This window comes from Mesocricetus auratus, unplaced genomic scaffold (assembly GCF_017639785.1).
Source record: "Mesocricetus auratus isolate SY011 unplaced genomic scaffold, BCM_Maur_2.0 Super-Scaffold_100027, whole genome shotgun sequence".
Taxonomy (NCBI): Eukaryota; Metazoa; Chordata; class Mammalia; order Rodentia; family Cricetidae; genus Mesocricetus; species Mesocricetus auratus.
In genome coordinates this window covers 18,383,931-18,406,928 of record NW_024429208.1, presented here as the reverse complement: position 1 = coordinate 18,406,928, position 22,998 = coordinate 18,383,931, and the positions used below count along the sequence as shown (strand labels likewise).

Genomic DNA, 22,998 nt, shown 5'->3' with positions numbered 1-22,998 from the left:
AACCCCTTCCCCCTTCTGCCCACACTGGTAATAGACTGAGTGTTTGCCCCTCCCTCATCTTCCTGCCACCAAAACTGATGGAATGAACTGAATGTTTGCCCCTTATTTACCCTCCTACCACATCTGATAACGAACTGAATGATTGTCCTCCACAATTCCCATATTGGATGGAAATCCCAAAGAAACTGAATTTGGATGGGAGTGCTTTGAATGAAAATTACATCAGCTTGGTAGGGCATACATAATGGGATTAATACCCTCATATAAAGAGGCCATACAGCTTCCAATCTCTCTTTAAGCCATGCTAAGATACAACCAGAAAATGACTGTCTACAACCCAGAAGCACACCCTCAACCAGAACCAACCAGGCTGGCACTTCAACATCAGACGTCCAGCACCCAAGGACTATGAAGAATGTATTCTTAGGGATGATGTGCCACACTGTGTGTAACATTTTGTTACAGTGACACAAACAGATTAAGACATTTTGGTTAAACATCTCAAGGGACACTGAAACCATACAAGTCTCTCCTGTGCAGGAACCCTCACACTGCCCTCCTCACCTTAAACCAAGTTCAGACAACCAGTCAGCCTCCTTCCCTGGACCTCAGGTTCTTGTAGAACTAATACCATCATGTAAAGAGCAAACATGATCGCTGGAACTTGCCATTCACACACATTTATTCCCATTGTATCTCTCTGTCTCTTTCATTCCTCCACCACTTTCTCTCCTCCAACCCCACTAGTCTATCATATTATCTGGCATGGCTGGCCTTAAGACGGGAGAGGAAAGAGACTGATCCAATCACCTGAGCCTCTACAGAGAACTTTCTCTGACTGATAACAGACAAAATTACATGGGGTGATATCTTTCTGGCACAAATAAAGCCTGTCTAAGAGTAAGAGAATGGAGCTTGCCACTAGCTAACCATAGAGACCCAATCTTTGGAATACCTTATAAGATTCTATAGCAGAAAGTTCACCTAAACTGATACACTGCAAAGAAATGATCGCGTTTTACCATACGGAAGAGATTACTGTTTAAAGAGATGAACGGTTCATCCTGATCTGAGCATTACACATAATAACATATGACACAGTTTCTGTCTTGGTCACTTTCTCTGTTGCCACGATACAATACTCTGACAAAAGCAACTGGAGGGAGAAAAGATGTAGCTTGTGTCACAGTTCAAGGGTGCTGTATTTTCCATCATAGTGGGAAAGTCAACATGGCAGGAGCTGGTCATGTCACATCCACAATCAGGAAGTAGAAAGCAACAAATGCACGGTCAACTCACGTTCTTCATTCTTAAAGTCTAGGATCCGCTGCCCAGGGAATGGTCTTGCTCACAATTAAAATGAGTCTTCTGAAATCAATTAACATAATCAAGATATTTCCCCAACAGCCATGCTCAGAGGCCCATCTCTCAAGTGGTTCTAGATTTTGTTCAGTCGACAGTTAATCCTAAGCACTGCAATACCCCATTAATATGTAATTATATACATATGTATCATCTAGAATAAAAATTATGTAACTTTTAAAAATATATTGAAAGCAGTTCTATACTGCTCTTTAAAGCAATGAATGACCTCAAGAGAATTCAAATATACAATCAGATTATTCTGTGGATTGTAATGTTGTTAGTGAATTTGATATTGCTTAGTTAGGGTTACTATTGCAGTGATGAAGCACCATGACCAAAACCAAGATGGGGAGGAAAGGGTTGATTTGGCTTACACTTCCACATCACTGTTCATCATCAAAGGAAGTCAGCACAGGCACTCAAACAGGGCAAGAACCTAGAGGCAGGAGCCAACACAGAGGCTGTGGAGGGGTGCTGCTTACTGGCTTGCTCCTCATAGCATGCTCAACCAGGACCACCAGCCCACAATGGGCTGGGACCTCACCCATCAATCCCTAAGAAAATATCCTACAGGTTTGCCTACAGCCTGATCTTCTAGAAACAGTTTCTTAATTTAGATTCTAAACTATCCAGCACAGGTATATATCTATCACTTTCCATTTTCCAATAGTTTCTGTCTTGCAAAACAATTATAAGAGACCATTTCTCCACCCGCAACTCCATCCCTACACCTCACACAGATCACAAGCACTTACTGCTGGTTTGACCACGATGCCTCCATTGCTGTGTTTTCGAACCCTCAGTAGACAAGAAGGCAGGAAGGAATCTTAGTGCTGAGTGCAGGCAAAAGAGGGAAATGCAAGAAACCCATTCTCGTACTTGGCACTAAGTGTTTGTCAGAACCATTGCAGGGGGAGAAATGAATCTGTCGCTAGCAGCATTTTCATTCTGGATGGCCCTAAACACGAGCAGCTGGGCTGAGATTGCCTCCGCAGTGTTCACAGGGGACATTTACAGCTGTCACATCTAAGCAAGTCTTGAAAACCATTTCTCAAAAACCAGACTTATTTGAAACAAGCATCTGGTGACAAATGTTGAAAGAATAACAAAACCCCTCTGTACTGTGGGTTTCTTGACCTTCATTGTGTATTAATGTTCGGCTCCTCCCCTCCCCCCTCAATTTCAAAACCTTTTTGCTAGGCAGTGCTTAGAGCAAACTGCTGGAGACAAGTGAAAGCCAGTATATTCCTGTGCTGCTCTGCGTGACAAAAGCCAACCCATTAAGAAGTTAGCACATCAATTGGCAGACAGAAGCAGGGGGCACACTTGCTCAGTTCTCTGGTGGACAGTGGCTACTCTTTAATTGAACCCAATTCAAACCATAAACACTAAATCCCCTTATGATTAATTATGTCAGCTAAGAAGATTGTTTGAGGCATAAAGTTCCTTCATAAAGTTTTCAGAGTTGCTTGGACAGAAAGCTTACGAAAAAAACAAACAAACAAGCAAACAGTCTCCTATATTGGTCTGAGTAAAGTTGGTCACTCTTTGGTCTTTGGTTTCTCCACTATTAAGATGATTAAATTCAACTTTATATAGTAAGAGGAGCAAAGAAGAAAATTGATCTTTTCTAACACTTGGGAGATGAAGGCAGGAGAATCACAAGTTTAAAGATAGCCTGGACTACATAGACTCAAAAAAAAAAAAACAGGGTTGTGGGGAATAAGGTTAGGGCTAGGTGTATATCTCAGTTAACAGCATGTTCATCTTGAATGCACAAAACACTGGATTCAGTGGCCATTGTTACATGTTAGTGGTCCCAACAATCAGGAGATGGAAGCAGGAACATCAGCATAGTTCAAGGTCATTCCCAACTACATAGCAAGCTGTGGCCAGCCTGGACTACATAAAACTGAAGGGACCACCAATCGTTGGTGGCACATGCCTTTAATCCCAGCACTAGGGAGTAGGAGGCAGAGGCAGGCAGATCTCTGTGAGTTCAAGGCCATCCTGGTCTACAGAGCAAGTTCCAGGACATTCTCCAAAACAATACAGAGAAACCCTGTCTCGAAAAACCCAAAAAAAAAAAGACTGAAGGGGACCAGTCCCCCCCAGCCCCATTTTAGCAGCCATGACAGGCTAACATGTGCTCACCTGACACTTGCCCTTCCCGCTCTGGTCATGGCAAGGAACCAATCACAAGTCAGCTGGTGGGGCTGTGCTTTATGGACAAGTGCACAACAGTGATGTGCAGAGCATAGCAACTGCCCTGGGAGGGCCTATGGGCCATAACAACCAGTTGACCAATCAGCACTGAGTAGGTCGTCCAAGCCTGAAAGCCCACCAATTCTGAGACTGTTGCATACCCCTAGACACTCCCCTTACGCTGCCCTATAAGATCCTTGCCTTGTGATTTCTCAGGGTTTATTCTCCAGGCATCTGCTGTGGTGGATGGATGAAGGGCCCGAGCTAATGGGGTTAGCTCGTTAAACAACTACAATAAAAGACTCTTTGCTTTTGCATCGAAATGGACCTCTTGGTGATTTGAGGGTTCAGAATTTGGGCACAACAGGCCCTATCTTAACTACTACCACAGCAACAAACAGAATGAAAAGAAAAAAGAAAACTGACTTTGTGCCAAGGAAAAGAAAACAAAAGGAAAGCTAAGTTCCCTGTGTGCTGACACCGCTAATTAACAAGTAGCAGCTGGTCCCTGGGTTAACTCATTCAACAAATGAGGACAGAAAGAAACTGTTACTCCTGACCCCACACACAAGTAAGAACAGAAGAAAAGACATAGCAACATTGACTGTCATGAATCCCATAGTAGTCTTTCGTTCCAATACAATATTTAGGGATTACCTTTTAGTAGCTGTAACAAGCAATTTACACAATGAGTCCTTGACCTCTAACTTGACCCAGCTGGACCTCCTAGTAGTATCTGCAATTGGAAGCAAAGGAGTTCCGTTGAGCCTCCACAAGGCATTCAAAGACACAGAAAAGTCAGCATGAGCATTTGCCTCAGACTATGGGCAGTTTTTCTATTTGCCATTAAAAGCAGACTTCTACCCCTCACTAACCCATCCCCCCTGTATGCAAACACTTCCCTGTCCTTTCTCCACAGCACAGATAAACAACACTCGGTAAACAAGAGCACAAACTCAAAAACACCCAAAACACATCAGTTTGCTACATAAGAAAGGAGCAAGGAATCATTATCCATGAGCTCAACAAATTTGTCTTAAGTAACAGTCAGTGTTTTCCAAGAACCACAGAACTGTTATTCATGGTTGGCGTCTGACTGGGGTCTTTCTAGGTGCTTGGCCTCTCAAATTAAGAACGGCAATAAAGGCTGTCAGCTTTATTTAACCCTCACCACAGTCATGCATAGCAGCTGAAGGATGGATGAAAGGACATTTTCATATGTTCAATTGTTTTTGTTTGCCTGCTTCTCTCGGGGAAATAAAATATGACAGCTGAGTGATGAGGGTTGCACCTTTGAGGAGAGAGAGGATGTAAAATGGAGAGAGTAAGGTTCTGAACAGCCTATGTACTCACGCAGAAACAATCTTCAAGGATCCACTCTTTAACGTGAAATACTATAATGCATAGAGAAATTCTATACTAAGAGAAAAAACCCTAAAATCTCTTATTCTCTACTTTTTAAAAAGATTTATTCTGTCTGTGTGTGTGTCTGTGTCTGTGTGTGTGTGTCTGTCTCTGTGTGTGTGTCTGTCTCTGTGTGTGTGTGTCTGTCTCTGTGTGTGTGTGTCTGTGTCTCTGTGTGTGTGTGTATCTGTGTCTCTGTGTGTGTGTGTATCTGTGTGTGTGTGTAAGTGTGTGTGTGCGCCATATTTGTATTTGTGCAGATGCCCACAGAGGCCAGAAGATGATATTAGATCTGCCAAGCTGGAATTACAGACTGTTGTGAGCGGCCCAAGATGGGTGCTGGGGACCAAACTTGGATCCTCTGTAAGAGCAGCAAGCACTATTAATTGCTAAGCCGTCTCTCGGAAATGCTTATTTACTACTTTTATAATTTCTAAATCATTTACTAATAATGATTAAATGCAAACTCTGAAATAAACTGTTAGAAAAAAATGAACATACTTATAAGGGTCTGTTTTATTTTTTGCAAGTTACTAAAACAATGCCTAGCATGAAACTAGTAAATTTGCAATAAACAATGAAAATCTAAACATTGAATTGGTGTGCATATATTTGTGTTACACATACTACATAGTATCCTTGGGGTATCTACTTTCTGGCCTCTAATAATAGGGAACCCCAAAAATCTCAATGTAACTTTAAGTTCTAATAGCTTCAGAAATATAAATGCTATAACCCTACCTCCCTACCCAAAAGAATTCAGCCTTTGAGAGTTAAATTATTTAAATTTCCTGTTTATATAATTTTATGGATTCAAAAGATAAATTTTTAATCCAAATGTTTTGTTTCAGTATTTGACACCATGAGTAAGGCCAGAGGAACTAAAATTAACAATTTATGATTTAAAACACAAATCTCAAAAAGCATGTAAGAGACGTGAATAATTCAACACTCAAATTGTGGGCTTGTAATTTCCTGCCATTTGTGCTTTTGAATCCTTCAGAACTTAAAATGACACTGTTTTTGAATACTGAGCCACAGTGGAAAGGTTCTCTCGGCCTCTGGTTCTCCCAGGCCTTGTCAGGTGAACATGCCTGCACCCTCTCCTTTCTCCCACTACTGCTTGGTGATGCTGCAAGCAAAATCTTGAAGATCCCAGCCTTGTGAGCTGGCCCTGTTGGAGATGCCACCCACCGTCTATACAGGACACCTGCTCTCTGGAGACATGGGCCTGTTTGTGAGCTGCGAGAGAGGACCAGCCTTCTTGAGGGTACATGGTCCCTTGCAAGGACAGATTATATCTTGCAATTAGATTGCAGGGTCAGAGCTTTGCAATTAGAAAGGGTCTCACTCCACTAGAAACCTGAAAAAAGACCTCTTCCTTGAGTAATGACACTTTCTTTATAACAGCCCCAAGACAACAAACAGTGCCTGGGGATCGGTGTAGGTTTCTGAACAGAAGTGCAATTCAGTAATTAAGTAACTCTATTATAACCGAGTTTTGCCCAAGGCTAGCTAAGTACAAAATCTTGTAACAGCATTTTTTTTTAACTGAAGGTTTATTCTGTCTCATTTCACTTCCCACCAGGAAAATCACAGAGCTGAAGAAAGGGGCGTGGCAAAGGATCAGAGGAAATGACACAATGTGGCTGGAAGAAGGAGACCCTACAAAAGCGTGTGAGGAAATCTCTAGACCAGCAGAGGCAGGCAGATCTGTGCCCAGAGTCACGGGCAACTCCACTCTTACTTTCCCTTCATATAGATGATTAGGACTCGTTCTGCTGAGTTAGGACACAACCGTTTTTCCTATGAGCATATGAAACCCTAAGCATAGCTTTCTTGATGCTCTGTGAGTGATGTCAGATGTCCCTTAAAAACCCTGAAGCTTTTAGGGAACATTAACAAGCAATTTGTGGGGCTGGAGAGATGGCCTAGCTGTTAAGAACCCTTTCTCCTCTTCCAGAGGGCCCAGATGTCGGTTCATGGCCCTCTCTGCAACTCCTCTTCTGGCCTCCTTGATTGCCAGACACACACACACACACACACACACACACACACACACACACACACACACACACACACGGTACACCTATGTGCATGCATACAAACACTAATATACATAAAACAAGAACCTTGCATGGTTGAGGAGTGGTGGCCGTGTGGCCAGGGAAGACTGCACACCAAATTTGCTTTAGCCTTGAAATATTCCTCTCTAGTGAGAATTTCAAATTGCTTGCCATGCCTGGGAAGTAAACAGTGGCAATTGCAATATAAATAAAACAGTTTTAAATCGTTATCAGAAAAGAAAACATTAGTGGGGATTTTTCAAAGTGTTATTGTTTGGGGATGGGGGAACAGCAAAGGGAAAAAACTCTGAATATTTAAATAACATAAAAAGCACATTTTTGATGTTTGATAACTGAAGTTTTGAAACAAAGAAAGCCAAGGGTGTGTGTCTGTGTAAGCAGTAACATCCCAACCTCCTGGATCCCTACATGTCTCCATTCTCTTCACACCTCCTGATTTTGTTTTTCATGATCTCTGGGAATCTATTGTTTACTTGTTTGTGTAGAAGAGTACATGTGTACACAAGAAGGCGCAGAGTGTCCTGCCTCAATCTCTTCCCCTCCAATTCTTTTGAGACCAGGTCCCTCCCTGAATCTCTGGTTCCTTGGTTAGACTGGCAGACAGCAACCCCTACTGGTGTTCTTTTCTCCACTCTCTCTGAAGTGGGGTTGCAGGCATGTGTGGGGTTCCCTGCTTGCTATTGGGTACTGAGATGTCAACTCTAATCTTCGTAATTATGCAGCAAACGCTATTAAGCACCGAGCCATCTCTCTAGCCTTGAGTTCTAGGAATATATTATTTCATTTACAAAAGCTTCAGAGTTGTATTAAAGATCATTAATTCATTTTTTAATAGAACCAAAACATCTATACACATACAAGAACAAAAGAACATTTCATGCCGAGAATCTCATGTTAATTGTCTTGAAGGGAACTGACTTCTAAACAGTTTCCTTCTTTTCTTTTATGTCATATGTGTCTTGATTATCTCAAAGGCACTAATTCATTTGTCCATAGGCTTTCAACATTGTTTCTGATGTCTTGCAACCCATCCATTGCTACTTAATAGAGCTATCCCTGCAGCTCTTATGAAAGCAGAAGTTAATTCAGAGAGCTTCATGAGAGTCGGGTTCAGAACTGACAAGGCTTGCTGGGTAGCTGGCTTTACCACTTTGAGAAGAACACATGGTAGTCTTGACCCTCTGTTTCTGAGATGCACTCTTCAGCTCCAACCTTGCAGACTTTTTTTTCCAAGACAGGGTTTCTCTGTGTAACAGCCCTGGAATTCTCTTTGTAGAGCAGGCAGGCTTTGAACTCACAGAGATCAGTCTGCCTCTGCCTCCTGAGTGCTGGGATTAAAGGTGTGCACCACCACCACCCAGCTCCCTTACAGCCTTCTTAAACCATTAAACATTTCCCACCAGCATTTCATGAAACCATCTTACTGGGCCCTTGATTAAGTGTTCATTGTGCATATTATTTTCTTAAAGGTAACACACACACACACACACAACACATTTCTAATTCTATCACTCTAATTTAATTTTTCATATTTTTTTATTTCTCTAAGATTAAATCTGTTCAGAAAGGACAGGAAAAATATTTGATGGCTTCTCTTTATACATCTGCTTTTCAATACTGTATTGGTACTCTTACATAGTATAATTAATATGTTGATGCTCAAATTTCTTTCCAATGTGAGAAATGAAAGCATCATTGGGTTAGTTTTCTTGCCCACTAGACACAGTATGAATGCAATGACAGGTTAAGTTTTAACAAGCTATTTCAGTCTCATACCATTTGTTTCCTGCCATACCTCGATTTCATCTACCTAGATCTCACTGGCATCCAACTTGTTAATGTTGCATTTCAGAGTCTCCAGCTGCTGGCCCTCAGGGGCTGTCATCACCTCCTCTCTCTCCTGAAGCTGCACCTCCTCTGCACCCGTGGCCTGCATTGATGCAATGATGGCTTGGTCTGGGGTTTGCAGGAATTTCCTGGAATGATATGAAGTTCTCTGAGAGCATCTTATACAGCATATCCTTGGCCTCCTTTGCAGGAATCATGGCAAAGTCCTCCACCTGCTTCTGCTCCAGGTGTTTCTTCTGCAATACCAGATGGAATATTCTGGCACATCGAGACCCGAATCTCTCCTGGATGACAGACTCCAGAGTCTCAGTGCCTAGGGATGCCAATGCCTTATGGAGGTTGAAAACATACATTCCTCCACCGCTGTCACCAAACTTTCCAATAAACTCTAGTGGGTTCATCAGCCAGCAGAGTGAGGTACTGATCGAGGATTTGCTTAGAGATATTGTAGCTGACAGGCAGAAACCTGAAGATCTCATTGGAGGCCAGTGGCTGGGTAAACGGGGCACTTGAAGGAGTGGTTATTTCACTCATCCGGAGCATTGTCCGCACAATCTCGCTGCTTGTCTGGTCCATTCGGTGTGCAACTGCGCCCACAATTGCCTGGTCTCGGAACTGCTGGTGGAATCTGTCAAGATTGACTTGCCAATAAATCCCATCGTCTGGAATGGACTCTTTGTTATCTGTGTATTTTGTTTTCTTGACCTTGGGCTCTCCAGAAGCATCTTCATCAGATGATCTCCTCCTCTTACCTTTTCCTATCAAGCTCAGCTTAGGAACCAGGTACATGTCCTTTTCATTAATGACAAGGGTTGGGGCAGTTGGTGGTGGCCCAGGGTCAGAACTTCCAATGGCAGGAAGCAGGGGACAGCGCTGTAGGAAGTGAGTATCTGCCAGTCACGCAAATGCATTCGATACCTCAGCATAGTCCATGGTCTTGCCATCTGCACAACAGGAGGGAAGAGGCAGGTGAGACGGCTTAAGAAATCGGAGCAGTCAGCCAACCTATGCCTTTTGTTAAGAGCTGTGGATCCAGACTGACCCTCCATGGTCTCTGTGAGTCGGTCTGCAACTTTCTTCACAACAGCTGACATTGTCATTTTGCCATTCAACAGGAGCTCCTCAACAATCAGCTCTCCAGTGTCACTGTACTGCTCTTTGGTAGTATAGATGTACCGGGGATACTGAAGCATTCGCAATACCCGGCTGCACTGGGCTTCATACTCCACCACACTGCGTTTATGCACACGATACAGTGCCAGGTTATGGTGGATGAGAACACACGGGCTTTTTTCACCTGGTCCAGTGATGTTCCTGTGTCGTGGGCAATTACTCTAAGAGGCTGGCTGCCAGTTCTGATTAGGTGGACTCCAATTTTTCTACAATCTCACCAAAATGCTCTTGCAGCAATAAAGAGCACAGTTTAATTTCTGCTAGAGTCATTGTGCCTGGAGTCTCAGAACTAAGTCTTTGTCCTTCTTGCCACGTTGTCGCAGGGGAGACTATTTCACTTATCCACCCGTCTTTGCAGAAACATCCCTAGATCAGTTGCCAACCTTGAAAAGCATTTCCAAGGCTCCTGGCTCCTTTTCCTTCATGCAAGTTCCTGTTCGGGACTTCGTTTCTTGGCCCTAAGTTAGGGCCTCCACATTCCAGCGGAGTTTCTCACTAACCTCAGGGTCAGTGCTAATGCAGAACTCCAAATGTTACCCACCAGAGACTAGGAGCCCAAGCTCACCGCTCCTTCTGAAAAGTAGAGCACCATGCAGGCAGACACGGAAGGGGTCAGACAGTGCAAGGGCCGCTCTATGCAACAGTGTCTCAATGATGTTTCTATGTTAAATCTATCCAACAGTTTTTCTGTAATGATGAAATATTCTATGCCGTACTGTCCAATATGATCACATGCGGCTCTTGAAATATCACTGCTGAGGCTGGAAATCTAAATATCTTGCTCTGCAACCTTTTACTTCTTTTTAGTTTCTCTAGCTGCGTGTAAGCACTCGGTGCCCCATTGGACAGTTCAGTTCTACACCACAGGAATGCCACTAAGTTTCTTTGACATGTTCCCCATGGAGAATTGGGGTCTGTTCTTCCCTCTCTCATTAGTCTAGATGATACACCTGTGACTGTGTACACAATTACATAAAACCATCATGGTTGTGATATAACTTCTAGATGTAATTCATAAATATCCTTTCAGCTTTACAGACTTTTGGAATCCCTACTCTCAGGGTGGTTTCTGTGGATGTTCATCCTGGGGAAAGCTAACTGTAGGAAGTTCAGACACTCTAAGAGTGCCACACTGGAGAAGTCACACACAGAGGCAATGGACACTTTCACCTCATCCCCAGTAAATCACCTGGCTTATAAACCAAGCCCACGGGGATCCCCAAACCAGCCCTTCAGCCAGATTGAGTGCATCCATATACGCTGGGCAGAACAAAATAATGTTCAGCCAGCCATTCCATGCTCAACACCCACTGAGCAGAATTCAGAAGAATTAACGATTGTTCTTCAATGCCATGAAGTTACACCACTGACAGGGCAAACCTTGGTACCTGGGACTGAGATGCAATCGCATCAACAACACTAGCAATACTAAAGCATGCAGCACTGACACTGACACTGAGGATAACCACTGGAAAGAGACAGGAAAAAACTTGAGGTGCTTGATGAATGGTGAATCCTTTCCACACCTATACAAATCCACACAGCAACACAGACTCTCAGTTTATATTCCTGGGGGGTCTACATTCAATAAATCTGAGGTGAGATTTGAGTATAGATTTAAAACAAATGGATAATGGTTAAAAATTATTCATTAACCCCTAGTCAGCCATAATTCCCACAATAAACAATTTAATGAGATTTAAAATGCGAGTCATATACAAAAATACTCATTGCAACATAATTCATAATGAAAATTATAGCGAAAGATCTAAATGTTCAGGAACAGGTACTTGGTTTAAAATATTATGGTGAAAACATGTTAGAATGTCAGGCAACAATGAAATAACTTGTATAAGAAACAATTATGCAGACAACTATTACCAATAACATTAAATATTTAAAATGCATATGAACTGATGACAGCTATTAAAATATAGAGAGGAAAAATGCATTGAAGAAAATATGACAAAATATTAGCATAGTTTATGGCCATCCTAGTTTACTTTCTATTGCTATCAGCGCAGTTATGAAAAGCAACTTGGGGAGAAAAGGATTTATTTGCCTTACAGGTAACAGTCCATCATGGAAGGAAGTCAGGGCAGGCTCTCAAAGCAGGAACCTGGGTGGAGGAACTGAAAACAGAGGGCATGGAGGAATGCTGCTCACTGGCTTGTTCTCCAAAGTGTGCTCAGCTACCTTTTTCAATCCAGAACAGCCTGCCAAGGAATCGCACCACCCACAGTGGGCTGGGCCCTCCCACATGAACCATGAATCAAGAAGATGTCCCAAGACTTGCCTACAGATGAAACCAATGGAAGCACTTCCCTGGTTGATATTGCCTCTTTCAAGATAACTCTAGTTTGTGTCAAATTAACAAAAAAAAAAAAAAAAAAGCTAATCAACACAATGGCCAAGTGGCAAAAATAGTAATCTTTATTTTTGTTATTTTTTTTAATTTACTCTGGCTCCCTGAAGTCCTTCCCTACCTCAAGGTCATCCATCACCAGGAGAGATGATGGTCAAACTTTTATTCTTTCATCTTCTACCGTCTTCCATGGGAAACTTTCTGTCTAGGGAGACTTCTCCCTGTTGTCAACACTGACATTAGATCAAGATGCATGCATCGTAGGGATTTCTAAAGGTCAGCTTCTTGCCAGACTTTGTTTCTCTCTCATGAAGCCCCAGAGCCCCCCATGATAGCACACATTGCATTCAGAGTATGGCCCCCATCACTAGCAGCCAAAACTGAAGGGTGGAGGTGGGATTCGAGGGGCCTGAAGCTTTTAGAATTTGCAGGGAGGCCTCTCTCAGAAGTTATAGGACCACATTCACCTGCAGAAGCCCGAAATCCAGGGGAACCAGAGGACAACAGGAAATGTTCTCACCTTCCTTCCCTTCACATTAGCAACTGGGCAGCACAGTTGCCTCCTGGCACATTCTGGGACAAAATGAAGGCTCCATGTGGTCTCAATTCCCTTGACTCCTCCCAGTGTCACTTACCCAGCGGACTGCCTGGGTGAGGAGCTTGTGGAAGACTACAGAGCCCCAGCAGGGAACAGCGGCTACAGAGAGCAGGTAGGACTGATGATGGTGGTTCCTGTGGAGACTGTTAAAATGCACAGCTGCCTCCTGAGCAAGGGATGGCGGACTGCTGAGTTCCCAGTCAAAGGCTGCCTGCTCCAGGCATACTCCTTACCAACCTAGAGAAAATTGCTTCTCCTCTTTAGACAAGCCTGTCAAGGCCCAAAGTCAGGATCATAAATAAATACTGCCGTCTGGGTGTTGGTAACCCTTCCGAAACATGTGGGGGGAAACTCAGCCACCACAAGGACAAAAATCCCCAAGAGAGCCTTTACGAAGGGGGCCTCAAAGAGGTGTCTTGCCACTTTCAACCGTGGGAGGGCATCTGTTTATGCCACAATCTGGGACCTCCCAACTTCCAGCACTATCGCTTATAAGACGCGCAGGCTAAATTTTATGATAGCAGCCCAAGAGGCTAAAATGGCTACATTTGTCCCTCCAGAGTTCTCTTTTGACAATCAGCCTACGACTCACTCTTTTCTTAATGATCAACCAAGAAGGGGCCTTCAGAAGAATTCTACCTGCCAGCTCACACAATACACAGTATCTTCCTTGAATGTGGGGCCTCTCCAGCATGTGAACCTGGAAACAACACCAGTCCTTCTACCCAGTGAAGCTTTCAATGCAGGTGGCTCTACTACGGTGACCACAGATAAAGGAGCACTCTCCAAGGACCTTCAGGAAGAGGCTTTTCATTTGGTGTCAGTGGAGAAGAGAGAGAGGCCTCATGGAATTGCCTGGAAGCTGATAAATCATGTCTGTTGTGTAACTGTTCAACCATTGCCAGGGGAGAAGCATTAAGACAAAGTCTTATGTAGCCCAGGCTGTTCTCCACTTTGCTATGTAGCTGAGGCTGGCCTCATACCAGGTCCTCCTGCCTCCACCTCCCAAGTGCGGGGATTAGAAGCATTTGCCACCACAAGAAGCCAATGTATGATCTTGAAGTAACTGCATGGCAGTTTTTCTAACTATTTTCTAACTAAAATTTAAGCCCTGGTGTAATGGGGGGGGGACTCACTTATACCCCTGAACCCCTGAAAAGATCCAAGGACATAGAGGAGTTTGCCAGCACTTACCAGAATGTCTGAATTAACTCATTCAACCAAATACTTAACCACAAACCCAGGTCCATAATCTAAACGAGGTAAGGTAGCATTGAGTCATATTGGCAACTACTCCACACAGAGTATTTTCTGTAGAAGCTGCAGGATTCTTTGCAAGCTCACAATAACTAAAGGAGTAAACACGGTTCCCAACAACAGGAGGGAGAATGATCAAGAAATGATAGGCCTTACCTTTACTTTCCTGGGGCTGCCTGAGAACTGAGTGTGAGCCCTCACAGAGCCAGGCCTGACTTCCTGAGGAGATGGAAGATGAATGGGAAAGACATGGGATGGAGGCCCTGAAGAATGGATGTCCATGGAGGACCCATCTATAGAAACCTCTGACTCCATGTAGACAAGTTCTGTGTGCTATTGTAATGGAGACTATACACCTTCTTGGTAAGAAATCCTTCTCAGTGATAAGTCACTGTGCCCTGGGAAATGAAGGCAAGCTCTGCTTAAGCCCATGATCAAATGGGGCCAGTGCCCAAACAGGAGTCGATCCTGAGCAGATTTTACTATTATATACAACTTAGGCTTATACATTTTATATACTCTGTCATCATTAAATCTCTTTTGGGTCCTGGCCCCAGGCTACACTTTGAACAATTTAAACAGAAACAAGAGACTACAAGTCTCCTTGGGCAGATGGGAGGTTTACACAGCAATAATACTGTCAGAATTATTTCTTTAAGTATCCCAGCATTCTTCTTTTCAAATAGTTGTTAACCACGGTCATCTTGTACATCTAACAGAATTATGCTTTTCTCAAGGACAGAACTGGGGGCACTATAGCAAGCCAGGATTCAGCATCAGTTATGACCCTGCACTGGCCCCTTGAGCTGCATAGTAGAAGCATGTTCTTTGGGGATGGGCCTAATGGCTGCCCGATCATGGCGAATAAGCCTTTACCAATCCTAGCATCATAAATTCCATTTATCTGTAATAGGCCTGGTTAGCATGTACTTTGAAGGCTGAGCTCCCTCAGCCGAATTTTATTTTGTGTGATTTAATGCCTTCTGGGCATATCTATTAACAAATCCTTTATAAGATCGATTCTAATACTTTGAGTGTCTTCTACATCACTGTCCCTGTTATCTGTTTGGAATACAGATCTATAGAAGATCAAGTCACAGGGAGGTGTACACGATGGGCAAAGCATTCCATTTACCACAAAGTGCAATTGTAAAGACTTTTAAGATTCTGCTTCTTTTTGTGTTGTATGAGTAATTTGCATGCATGCATGTGTACCATGCGCATGCCTAGTATCCACGGAGACAAGAAGGGGGTGCCAGACCCCCCACCTTGAACTGGAATTATAAGTGGTTTTGAGGCACCATGTTGGTGCTGAGAACGGAACCCATATCCTCTACAAGAGCAGCAAGCACCCTCAGCCACTGAGGCAGGTCTCTAGGCACCATGAAATGCATCCTTATATTCCTTGGACACAATCTCATCAATTTGCCTGATCTCTTCGTTAAACATAGCGCAAGAAACCATAAATGTTACTCACTGTGGAAGGAAAAGGAAAGAAGGGGCTTTCAGCCTGTTTGCTCCCTCCTTGCCTTGAAATTGCCAGCAGTCTGCTTGCTGTAGAGAATGTACATTCCCAAGATCCTCATGACATGAATGTCTCCTGGCCATTCAACCTGTCAATTCAGTGCTGCTGTGGAGCTAAACTGCCCATTCCTCCCCTAAAGTAATATGTGAAGAAGTGTAATGCAGGTTGGTAGCACAGGTAGAGAACATGGAAGTCCTTCAGGAAAGATGCTGTAGGGTAGGCAGAGGGCTGACCCAGCACCTCAGTTACCTGCCATATCCCAGGGGCACCCAACCAAAAAGATTATCTCCACTCCAGGTTAGTTGGGTGAGGGGTGTCAGATACCTGTATGTACCCATGTATGTAGAGACATGAGGAAAATCTCATGTTTGTTCCTCAGATTCTGTCTACATGTCATCCTTGTTGCTGTTGTTGTTTTATAGGCTCTGTTAATGACTGGAAGCTTACAGAGTAGGCTAGACTGGATGACCAACCACCTCCAGAGATCTGTTTCTTCTCCCAAGCCTGAACGATTACAATGACATGCTACCACACCTAACTTTTTTACATGGGTTCAGAGGACTGAACACAAGTCCCCATGCTTAAAAGGCAAGTATTTTACCAATGGAGCTATCTCTCCAGCCCCTTCTCATTCCTCTTGACAGCTCTAGCATTTTCCATGCATGGGAATACACAGAGTGCTTTCTTCCATGCTTTTCTTCCCATGTAAACAATTTTGATTTCTCCATATTATTGCCTATTGGTGGCTCTGTGTGTGTGTGTGTGTGTGTGTGTGTGTGTGTGTATGCACACAAGTGGTTGAAACTGTTCCCAATGTGTACCTACTGCAGATAAACTTGTTGGGAACATTTTGGTAGACTTTCAGTGTCCATAAGTTTTCATTCTTGAGAGTAAACAAATACTATGGAGCTGGAGTGGGCATATGCTTAGCTTCATGACACGCTAAGTGAACTTGTCCCACAGAGTGGTTTGAGGCTTAGGAGAATTCTAAGAGCTTTGTGCCTCTGCTGACATTTCTCAAGCTTGATCAATCTGGGAAGGCAGCTATCTCACTGCGGTTTTAATTTTTAATTTCCCCAATTAAAAATCATATTGGGGGCTTTCAAATATTCTTACTAGACATGTGTAGGCATCCCTTGTAAAGAAATGTGCAAATCTTGAACTCACTCTACTGAGTGCCTTGGCATTTTATTGTTGAGCGGTACGACCACCAGGTAGTCTACATACTGATCATTTGCTATATGTTTTGTTTCTTGTGGATAAACGTTTAGGTTTTGCTTTTGAAACAAGGCCTCACTATGTAGCTGAAGCTGACCTCAAACTCACTAGCTAGTCTAGGCTGACCACATACAACAACCCTCTTGCCTCCGTGTTCCAAGGGCTGAAATTAAAAGTATGAGCCACCACCATACCTAGTTCAGATGTCTCTTGCAAATGTTTCCCCAGTCTCTGCCTTATCAATTCATGTGTTCAATTTCCATGAGAAGTTTGGCTTCTACTCTTAATATTATTTATATTTTTTAATGAAGTTTTGGATGTCAATAATATTTTCAAGAGAAAAAGACATATCTTCAGAAAATTTTCATATCATTAACAGCATCTGTTATACTTTTTAATTGCTATCACTTTTTTGTTGGAAAGTGTCAAGAACTGGCTCAAAGCCTTGCTCAAAGTCGGGCTCAGAAGTCAGGAGCACTGACTGCTGTATCAATTTGACTACAGGTCAAATCCCTGCCACCCACATCACATGGCCTACAAATGCCCATACATCCAGCCCCCAGGGATCTGATGCTGTGCTGGGCACACCCACACACATGTGCATACACACGAGCACATGCACACCAAAAAAACACCATAGAAATCCAAAAGTTCATAATGGCTATTTTCATCATGATATTCACGTAATTCTTAGCCCAGCTATGTCTTCACTATCCTGGTCTTCTAAGTCGCCTTCCCTCCCTTTCCTCATCTGTCAGGCCATACCTACTGCTTCTCACATTACCCTGGGGCTGTTTCTAACATCCAAAGGTGACTGTTGGTTGTTGCTTTGCTTTGTTTCCAGGGGCAGTAGTTGACCTTGAACCCGGGGCCTCATGACTCCCCTCTCTTCCTTGATAAAGGACTCAGTTGATGGGTTTCCAAAGCACTTGCTATGATGGTAGTAAATTTGTTCTGTTCCTACCAAGCCCTGAAGCTTTAAATTCCAGTCCAAACTGACTCACTGGCTACATGGGGGCTCCCTGCCTGTGTCTCACTCACAATGACCTCCCTTCCTGGACTTTTCACACACCATTCCTTTTCTACCTGGCTGCCTCCTCTTCCCTCTTTAAGATGCAACTGAAGCTACTTCTTCTTCTCTCACTCGGTTTTAGAACCTCCCATTAGTGACTCCCATTAGCCTGATGCTAGCCTTTTTGGTTCTAACTTGAGTGTCTTCATCCATCTTTCCTGCTGTATTGTAAGTTCTAACTTTCTGCTGGAGAGCCCAGGGGCCTCACAGTCTGTTGTTGTAGGGGCATAACAGAATCAACACCCAAATACATAGAGCTGAGGGAAGTGGCTGCACTACTCTCTCCCACCTTAAATAGGCTCTCCTATTGTGAAGTATCCCAGGTAGATTGCATTGTCAGAAACCAGGTCCAGTAGCAGCCCAGCACGACACCAAGGTCAGCCCTACCTGGGACCAACTGTAATGCTTTCACTTTGATGTTTACCTAGGCAGGAGACTCAGACTGAATCTTTTCCCTTATAGGCCCTGATCTGGACAATTCCCCTAAAAGAGGGTTATTTCGTGGGTTTTAATAAAGCAGCACACTGACTATAGAGTGTTTTCCATCACTACAGAACAGGTGCTGGTTTGAGCATCTTTGTGCTTCCAGATACTCAATGTAAGAGACTTACAGGATGTGGGGATCATTTACTACTTTGGCCTAAATGTGTTCACATGGGAAAACTCACTACTCAGTGGGAGACCACCACAAGATGAGCCTCCACTGGGTTATTGACTCCTGGATGCCCCATGAGTAACAACAGGACCTTTAGTAAAGGGTTTAATCTTCCACTCCTGTGGCAACGAACACACCCTTAGGCCCACTTTCCCTTCTTTCTGCATCTGAGGATATCTACAGGTGTCGTTAATGAGTAACAGATCCTCAGCAAACACTGAACTTGCTAGTGCCTTTATCTATTCTCAGCCTTTATGTCTCTCTCTGTTGTTTATAAACTCCCCAGTCTTAGGTATTTCGTTTTAGTACCACAGACTTCTAAGTCCAATTTGTTTTTAATAAGTGACACACAAAAAGAGATAGAGAAACATTTTAAGGGAGAAACATTATCCAGTACAATTTCCAACACGCATCCGGGACAATGCCACCTGCAGAGACACTGGAGAGGTGGGGAAGCAGATGACAAAAACTACGAACAAGGCCACCTTGTCCTGCCTCTGCATCCTCCACCTGGTGTCCACCTAGCTTGAAATCCCTTACTTCTGAAGTTGGTAACGGAAGTCAGAAAGTGGAGTTGGTCTGGCATAAGGATTTTCCCAGTGGGACAAGGTCTCATGGGGAGAACTTCCACTCTGGCTCTTAAAAGGAAGCTTTGCTTCCTCATTTTGCAGAGATCTTGCATCTGGAAACAAAGACAGCTTGGCGCTCCTACACATCTATCTGTCTTCAACAAACACTTTCTGGGCAGGACAGAGGTAGAGTACTACAAAACCTGTGCAGGCCAGAGCTGGAGTATTCTAACTAAAGGTTCAGGGGCAAGTGTACACACAGGTGATTTCTCAGTGGTGCTGCCCCCTCAAAAGTTGAAGTACCATAGCTTGTTGACCAGGTATTTTCACTGAGGCGAAAAAAAAAATAAGCATGTCACACTAAGTAGCCTTGTCCCCTGTGACCATAATCAAAGCACTTTGTTGACAAGCTCCCTGGGAGGCTCAGAACCACATAGTTCCTGGGGAGAAGTATCCCCAAGCATGACCCCCACGATGTCTCCTGCTGCGCCATCTGTACTTCAGGCACATGGGCCACGTGCTCTGCCTGTATGTGAGAATGTAAGAGCCTATAAGCACAGAAGGGGCCCTGGCCTTGGTTGACATCTATAGATGAGCTCTGGTCAGGGGATGCCCTAGGCACTCAGACAGAAGGCATGAGAAGTATCTGGCTACAGCAGAGAAAGCTGAGCCCTCCCACTTCCCCCAGCGTTTTCTGGCCAGAGTTTCGCCAGAACCTCCGACAGAGGGTCAGAAGTCTCCACCGGCACATATGGTCCTGGCAGTACCTGACAGTACAACCCGGGCGTCCTCTGGTGGACGGGGCTCAGCTAATTTGAATGCAAGAAGACGCAAGAATGCTACTTGGCTCTCGTGTCTTCTCAGTGACACTGACACTTCCAATAGTAAGGAACTGTCTTCACTCATGACTAGGACTCTAGGCAGGAAGGAGAATGACTCCAAGGACAGAGGAGCTTTGTGCAGCAGATAGATGTTTTACGTTTACAGCTGGAATGCTACAGGCCAGCAAGGTTGTGGTACTCAAGTCTACTATACTCAGCAAAGCACCAAAGTTAAATGTTCCAGGCATAAAGCTGGGCTGTGAACCCTGGGGGTACAAGTTAGCTAACATCAGCAGGGACAGTTGAAGAACTATAGTCCTCAGTACTGAGATTCTGGCGATGGCTCCCATGCTAAAAATATTAGCCTCACCAAAGGGGGAGGGGGGAACGACTGACAAGGTACATGCAAAGGCAAGATGAATGGTTATTGACAGGCATGCAAAGCTGCTAGAGAGCTTTGCCACCACCGAGGGGCTGGGATGCAGCAAAGGTTAGATTCGAAATGGATGTTGGACCTGTCAAAGCAGGAGGAGCTCCAAACAGAGGCCGGAGCCACACCTCTCCGTCAAAGGAAGTTGACGGGTGGTCTTCAGGCCACGGAACAACTGTACAGGCAAGGTGGTAGAGACACATTGATGAAATGCTGCCTCTTGGGTAGAGTGTCCTTAGAATCCAGCTGATCCACAGACAGTTTGACTAGGCCCCACAGTAAGCAGAGAACCAACAACAACAGATTGAGGAGGAGCGGAAGGCGTGTATCCACAACAACGCCATCAGCGTCAAAGACAGACTTGAGTGTGGAGGGTTAACTACAAGTTAGAGCTGCCCAGAGGCGGAACTGGGAAGCCAGAAAAACGCAGGCGTTATAGGGAAGTAGTTCCATCACTGTCCATTAAGGATCTCAAGCAGGGCCTGGGATATGGCTCCTGGTTCAGGGGAAGATTCAAGAGAAACTGTTATAAATCGAAGAGTCTGGTAGAGCCTGGGACCTTTGCAAGAGGATCTGTTGCCCACATAGTGGTCCAGGGCGTGTGTGAGGGAGTACACGCTGAAGCCTAGAAACGCCTGTTCTCCCCATCCATGCCAGCTCCTCAACAGTAACAGGTTTGCTCCAAACAGGCAGGCGTCAAATGCATTGCCCTTGTGCAGAAAACACAGTTTCCCAGTGCAATTCAATGCTGGCTCCTCTGGGGCCCCTGAGCTGCAGCCCGGGTGCGGTTCTGGCCTTTGCGCTGCTGGCCTTGTGCTGGCACAGATATATTACAGTCAGGTAACCCTCGGGTTCTACATCTATGATCATGAGCGGAGTTATCTCCAAGCACAGAAATGGTATAGGCCCTACAGTGATCACGAATATGTCCTAGTCATGAAGACCTGGGTTCTCTGATGCAAAATGGAAAGGAGGGATTGTGGGCAACACACACAAGTCTGGTTCTGGTCATTCCAGCTGACAGCTGTGGGCCAGCACGGTAAATTACCTGAGACATGACATGGGCAGGGACAAAAGTCACTTGGAGATCATCTATTCTACAAAGTCCTGATGGCTCTAAAAGGATTGGAGGGGCCTTCCCAAGAAAAGTCTGTCTCTTTGGAGCATAGGCCAGGCTTCAAGAGCAAAATTTGGGGGAAAAAAAGTCAGTGAAACCAGTTCCAAAGCAGGCTGGGAAATGGGCCTTGCACACACACTGGTTCCAGGGGCGGCTGTGTCTGCAGAGGCATTGGTGGACTGGCAGGTCAAGTCAATGGAAAAATAAATGTCTAGAGGATGATTCAGTATGAAAGAGGAGAGAATCCACATACATGGGTGCAGGTGACTCCATTATGCAGGAAGCATGAGAGGGTCAATAGTAGGAGACATTGCAGCTTCAAAGGAGCAATGGGAACTCAAACGTTTCAAGATTTTCCATTGGTATGATTAGGTAGACCAGCAAAAGGAGACTTAAAATCTAAACCAAGGTCAGCGAGAACTAAAAAAAAAAAAAAAAAATGGAGAAACAGCACTTCATTTTGCTTCCATTCTGTGGGTCATGGGGCAGAAAAGACTGAGGACAATACTGAGGACAGGTCAGCCAAGTCAGTGAGTGACTGAAAGAATTTCAGTAGCCAAGACCAGGCAGGCTGGTTGGCACTGCCGTCTGACGTAGCTTTGGTCTTCTAGGACGTTACTGGGCCACTTGCTCTCAGTTGTCTCCAAACTCAGGTCCTTGGTGAATGTTACGAAGGAAGCTGACAAGGGCACCAACAAGGCGAGGGCAGACCAACTCTCTCCACAACAGTGCCAGTGGCTGTAGCAGCGACATTGACGCTTGTTGCGATGATGAAGCCTCAGTCTGTGAAAGGTGGGTGAAGGCGGCCGCCTCAGGTCCCAGCGTGGAAAAGCACTCCTCCGGGTTAAGTAGAAAGCTGGGCAGATGGTCTCCATCAAGTGAATCATGTATTCACCCTCTCAGGAAGCAGAGAACTGCATGAGGCTGAGCCAGAGACTATAGTTGCACCCTCCTCACAGGCATTAATTACTCGCTGCTCTAAAGACGAGCAGCACCTCCAGCCCGGCAAGGGCCACGGAACTCACGGAGGGCAACTGGCCTCCTTTAAGCAAGCCATCTTCACTGACTTGAATTCTAAGTTCCCCCTTCAAGACATGGGAAGCAAGTACCCTTCCGAGCGGTACCCTTCTGAGAGCGCTCTGGAGACCCACAGAGTGGTACAGGCCTTTCTTCCAGCCCACAGACTTGGGTGTTTCCCAGGGTCTTTCTTCAGCTCAGGGTAGCTAGAATATGTGAGTGGCTAATGTCACCAACTTCAAAATATAACTGGCTGTAAGTGGATAACAGGG

At 44.5% G+C, this 22,998-nt stretch overlaps 1 pseudogene; it reads right to left on the bottom strand.

Annotated features, from left to right (window-relative positions):
- LOC101836975 overlaps positions 1-11,797 on the bottom strand; it is a 112,435-nt pseudogene extending 100,638 nt beyond the window's left edge.
- Positions 11,798-22,998: the final 11,201 nt, after the last annotated feature.